This window comes from Triticum aestivum, chromosome 2A (assembly GCF_018294505.1).
Source record: "Triticum aestivum cultivar Chinese Spring chromosome 2A, IWGSC CS RefSeq v2.1, whole genome shotgun sequence".
In the NCBI taxonomy this organism is placed as follows: Eukaryota; Viridiplantae; Streptophyta; class Magnoliopsida; order Poales; family Poaceae; genus Triticum; species Triticum aestivum.
In genome coordinates this window covers 714,551,621-714,557,931 of record NC_057797.1, presented here as the reverse complement: position 1 = coordinate 714,557,931, position 6,311 = coordinate 714,551,621, and the positions used below count along the sequence as shown (strand labels likewise).

The 6,311-nt window shown below is 42.2% G+C and overlaps 1 pseudogene; it reads right to left on the bottom strand.

The window, feature by feature from the left end:
- Positions 1-423: 423 nt before the first annotated feature.
- Positions 424-5,886, bottom strand: LOC123186121 (uncharacterized; annotated as a pseudogene).
- Positions 5,887-6,311: the final 425 nt, after the last annotated feature.

Genomic DNA, 6,311 nt, shown 5'->3' with positions numbered 1-6,311 from the left:
GTAGCTTCATATGTATCACAAGGAATGGAACTGGTAGTCAGAAATGAAACTATAGGTTGTGTATTCAAATTTAAGCACACATTAGGTGTCTGCTGTCAATTCCATCCTGATCTCTGAAAGTGCAGGTCTGTGACATGTGTGTCTTCTCTGTTAACCACACTAAGCATATGTGTGTGGTATGTTTGTTCCAATAAAGGGCACATTTATTAACTCAAAATGATATGTCCGTGTAGCAACCAATTTCAGATAAACCGAACTGTGGGAGGAATAATAGGATGCATCTTCTGATTTATCTGTTGTAATTATCTCTCTAGCCAAGGAAATTAAAATCCTCCCCGCAAGGAAACAAGAATCGGAAATTCATCATTTGCAGTCGACAAGAACAAACAACAAACATACCAGTTTATCGATTACAGGATATATGTTGAGCAGCTTGAATGCCTGCTCAGACGCTCATTTTAGTATGAACACACTGCATAATTATAAGGGTATGTCAACTCTGAATATAACATAATACTATATGACACAACTTTAACTCAAGAGCAACCCAGCGGTACAAAGTTGTGCATGCAGAAACCAACCTTGACTTTCACAGTAATTAATTCACATATGTCCAATCAATCTCGACTTTCAGTTTACTTGTTGCTAGCTGCCTGCATTCATCAGATAGCTCCTGGCTGCAAGACACGACTTCCAGTTCTTCCAGCGAATGTGGGAGGTCTGCTTCTGGCATCCTTGATATGCGTTCACACTGTTTTATCTCCAACCTCTTGAGGGAAGGAAGGGTGTGCAGCCCAGCGGGAAGATTTACGAGATCATCACACATATAGAATAGGAGCTCTTTCAGGGACTTGAGGAGCACAAGCGCTCGCTCTTGCTCATCTGTTAGTCTCCTCACTTTCAAGAAACCAGCTTTTAGGCGTTTCAGGGAGGTGAGCTGCTTGCAGAATGACGTGGTAAGGACAGATAGGTCATCGATGCAAAGCCTTTCCAGCCGAGGGCACAGCGTTGCCAAACATGGTGGCAAGCCAGGACACTCTGATACATTCAAACGCCCGAGGCTGCCAGGTGGTTGCATGCCCTCTAGTACAGTGACGGTGACCGATCCACAGCCTCTAATCACCAATTCCTCCAGTGCCGTGCATGAGTGCAGCTGTAGAGATTGCAAACCTGGGCTGCCACATACCTCTAACTTTTTAAGGCTGGTGGTATCTCTAGGAAAGCAGGGCTGCAGCGTTTCTTGGCAACAGAAGAACCAGATGTCCCCTCGCAAAAAAGAAGAACCAGATGTCAAGTTCCTGAAGTGATGTCGGGAGGAGCCATCTTCCGTTCGCCCCCAGTGGTTGATCCTCCTCTTCGAACACAAAAGAACTTCCATTCTCCCGGTCATTACTTTCGTCATTATGCACAAACGGCAAGTCTCCCCAAATTTCAAGCTTCTCAAGCGAGGTAAATCCAGAGAAGCAGTCCTTGCCCCAGTTAAATTTTAGACGAGGGCACTCACTAACTCTCATATTCTTGAGAGAGGAGACGAGATTTGATGGAATGTGCAAGAGTCCGTCACGAGCTAACCAGGTCAATGCCTCATCTTGATTTCCTGATGGCACTACTGTTGTTAATAGACTGTTTTCTTCCTCTTCCATCGGTAACAGTACTGTTGTTATATGGACGCATATTGTTAAACTCAATTCGTCTAGGCCTGGTGCATGTTGCAGCATCAGTGATAGCCACTTGCCCGCTATTCCACATGAGCCAATACTGAGACTTTTAAGAGATGGGAAAGCATTGCAGTTCAAAGCTGTCACATCTTCAAGGGTATACTCTGCCGTCACATCTGATGAGAAAAGTTGTTCACACTCTTCTATTTTCAAACTTGTTAAAGAGACAAGATGACTGAAACCTTCAAACGAAAAACACCTTAGATTTCTGCAACCATATATCTCCATCAATTTCAGGTTTCTAAGATTGTGGAACGCCAAAGTTTTTTTATCCAGTATCCTCAACTCATCAGAAGATTCATCAAAACGATTGCCTCTGTACTCATCGATATTCCCAATTTGTAACTTTTCACCAGATGATACCTCCATATACGGAAATCTTGGAACTTCTCTGATGACTACCTTAGAAAAGGTAGTTGAAGGTGGAAGAGGATTCAACACTTCCAAATGAGGGCAATAACTCAGAATCAAATTCCTAAGACCAGGCAGCCATGATCCCTGAGTGTTTTCAGAATTATCATCGTTCTCAAACAGATCAAACTCCTTCAATGCTTCACAATGCTCGATCTGCAGTGCTTGTAAGCTAGAGTTCAGAGCCCCCACAGAAGTACTTGAGCATCTCACTAAATTTGGCATTTTAATTAGAACTAGCTCCTCCAGTGAAGGAACCAATACTTCTGTTACTTCCCGCATGCTGCTCAACTTCAGCTTTATAAGAAATGGAAGACTTCCTAGAGATGGAAGTATTCTCCAACCTCCACAATCATCAAGATGAAGCGTCTGCAACGCAGTAACTGAGATATTATTAGCAAGCCAAGTTGGTGAAGTAGTACCATTATACCCAGATATATGTAGATGCTTTAAATCCATGTGTGGTTCAAGACCCTCAATCACTTCTCTTGCCATGTTTACAGAAGATTCGGATCTAGTGTCACTGACATACTCGTTCTCTGAAAATGCATCATTCCAGGACAAACGAAGCTCTTCTAAGTGTTCCTTGTTTCTTAGTCCTGCCCCATAAGCCTCCTCCCGGGTTTTAACACTGTCAAGTTGAGACACCCCGAGTTGAACAAGCTCGTTCATTGATTGGAGTTGTGATATCTCAAAGCCGCTAGAACAAAACTGAACCTTAAAATCATGTAGCTCTTGAAGTGATGTCATGCTACCAATGCTAGCAATGGAAGAGTATACTGCATTTTCTGGAACAAGATGCCGCAGGCTAACTAGATTATTATTACCATTAGGTATGGGATCAGTGTATGAGCCAACATCTAATATTTGAAGATGGTACAACTTGGTCAAAATTTGAGGGTAAGCCCCATCCACCTCATCAGGCTCACGTTTTAGATAGCGAAGATGTGCAGGATTTACCAAACTAAACATGAGTGAATTAAAATCAGCTTGCAGACATTTGCAGCAGACGCAAGTTCTGGTCCTTTTGGAATATATCAAGGAACAATTTAAATAAGAAAGAGTCATAGTGCCCAAGTAAAACTAATGTCCTCAGTTTCGTCACTGAAGCAATTGTATTTCTCAGATTTTCTTCAAACTTGATATTGCGAGGTATGGTTCCATGTTGATCTTTCCTATATGCAGAATTGGTCACAATTGACAAATGACATATAGTTGGTAGCATATTATTACACTGTAGACCATCCATGGTTGTACACTCGGTCCTTGAAACCATCCTTGCAAAATCGTGCATAATACCAGACATAGAATACCAAATTTTACTGCCTAAAAAAGATTCTTCTTCCTCTTCCTCTTCCTCTTCTTCTTCCTCTTCCCCATCCTCATCCTCGTCCTCTTCCTCTGCAACATGCTGAAAGAATCCCAGGTTCACCAAATCATTTAGACATTCCCATCCTATCTCCTCTAATCTCTTACTTGAATGGGTGTAATTCAAAAATCCCTGAGAAATCCAAATATAGACCACATCCTTCCCAATAAACCTATATTTGTCAGGAAATATAGAACAATATGAGACACATTGTTGTAAATGGTAGGGCAGCTCATCATAGCTAAGCTTCAAAGCAGACATGATGCCCCCACTGAGTCCCAACGATTTCCACTTCTCATTCTTGAGAATGTTACTCCAATGATCAATGCTAAGATTATCTCTTAACAGTGCCCCTGCAGTTACTGCTGCTAACGGGTTGCTCTTTAACTTCTTTGCTATTTGTTTTCCAATAGTGCTTAGATTTTCCGTACCTTCATAGTTCCCAAAGCCAAATGCACATGACTTGAGCAATAACCACATATCATCGTTTTCCAAAGCACCTAAGTTGATCGGTTTGAGTGTGCCTAACCTTTGTGAGACGGACAAATTTCTGGTTGTGACTAGAATTAAATTACCCTTCACTTGACTTGATATCAAAGGGTACACCAATTTGTTCCATTTATGATAATCCATATTGTCCGAGACATCATCTAAAACAAGCAGAAAACTCTTTGTTTGGTACTCAATATGTCCTTTCAAGATCTCTTGAAGCTTTGAAAAGTTGCTAATTCCTTCATGCCTTTCTCGAGGAAAAAAGTTTAACATCTCCTTTGTGAGCTTCACTTCGTCAAATTTGCAGGACACACAAACCCATATCCTGTGGTGAAATTGACTTTTCACGTCTGGATCATTATACACAAATTGGGCGAGAGTTGTCTTTCCAACACTTGCAATGCCTACAATAGGCAGAACATTTACACCACCAGATTGGTTTTCAGTTATTGACTTTTTGATCTTGTTCTTTTCTGCAACTCTGCCATAAACTTCCATTGGAACAAGAATTGATGTTGTTGGGTGCTGAGCTGAGGCTGTACTCGGGCGGTGATGACTTGAACTTGAAGTAGCGCAAGGTCCATATGGCTCAAGAACTTTACTCAAAGCCCCTTGGATGTCCTGTAACTGTAACTGGCCAGTAATTTTAATTATCCTATTGGATAACTCAGTCTTGTCCCATTGGGTGTGTAAGTTAGCTGCGGTGGTTTGTGTTGGATCCTCATTTGTTCTCTTTCTTTTTCCGTTGGACGAATTACCAACTTCAACCGACGTCACATTACAAGTATCATCACCCGTGCTGCAATAAGAAATGGATGGGTCGGTTATCAGAAGAAATGTAGAGCAACAATGGGGTCTCAACTCTCAAGCAGATGTATATAAACTACTCCCTCCGTCCGGAATTACTCGTCTGAGAAATGCATAAAAATGGATGTACCTAAAACAAAAATACATCTAGATACATCCATTCCTTCGACAAATATTTTGGGACGGAGGGAGTAGTAATACATCCTGGGATGTCCACTGAGCCCCTGGCCGCTGTGTAAATGTGTCTCCTAGGGGGATGTAAATTCCCTCTCTTTCCAATGCAATGAAACGCAAAGGCCATTTGCGTTTTCTCGAGAGAAAAAACTAGTAATACAAATGCGCTGATGCAACATATAATTTCCTATGGGTACCTTGAAGGGTTTGGTGGATGAGCTCCAGGTTTCTTCATACAAGTTACGGAATGCTCTTTCTCCAAATGTATTTTCATAGATGAAGTCCCGTTTGTCTTTGTTTCGCAATTAAAATCCTTTCTACAGTACTTACATTTGGCTTTTGAACGCTTCCCGTCGACAGTTTCTGTGATCGCAAAATGTTCCCATACCAAGGACCGTAATTTGCCAACGCTGACATTCAGTGTATCGACATGGCCCCTTGTTATTTCATCCACTCTTTCAGCTCTAAACCGTCAGGCTCGTCACTCGTAACTGTCCCAAAAAGAAACATGGACCAAGAAATCAAGATCAAACTATTAAGTACTCTCTTCGTTCCTAAATATTTGTCTTTCTAGAGATTTCAATGAGCCACTACATATGGAGCAAAATGAGTGAATCTACACTTTAAAATATATCTATATACCTCAGACTGGAGCCTCTCGACGTCGTCGGCAAGCCCGACTTGCCGAATCCACTCCTCCATCTTGTCCATGAGGAGCGTTGCAAGGATGGTCTGCACCAGCCATGCAATCGCGGCCTCCAGGGAAGAGTCTCCCGCCGGCTCCATCATCAGATCCGGCAGGAGCAGGTCTCGAGCTCGAGTCAACAACGAAGGAAGGAAGGGGAGTTCGGCGTGTGGAAAGGGGGAGCAGACGAGACGAGCGGGGAAGATCAGCAGCCACAGAGCACAACGCACTTGCTGAAGAAATGAAAGGCTGGGAAAAAAACGCTTCGCTTTCACTGGAAAACGCTTAAGATGGTGCATGTATTGGGCCGGAGCAGAAGGTCTATTCAGAAGCAGCTTCTTCTTTTGATCTTTTCAACACTTAATGGGCCGAACTTTATGCTCGAGAATACGGCCCGAATAGGCCACAGCAGGAAGCACTTCTCTTACTCTGTTTTGCATGAGAAGCAGTACACAATAACCAAGCACAGATCCTCAAAACAAAAAAAATTAATCAAGGAGACGGCATACATTCAAGTCGATCGAAAGTCACAGCACAACCCAAAGATTCATTGATACAAACTCCTCCAATAATTTACGGCATAAATAAGCCAGATCTAATACACATACAGTATTTTATTACAACTGTCAAGTGGAAAAAAGAATGAAAGTATATG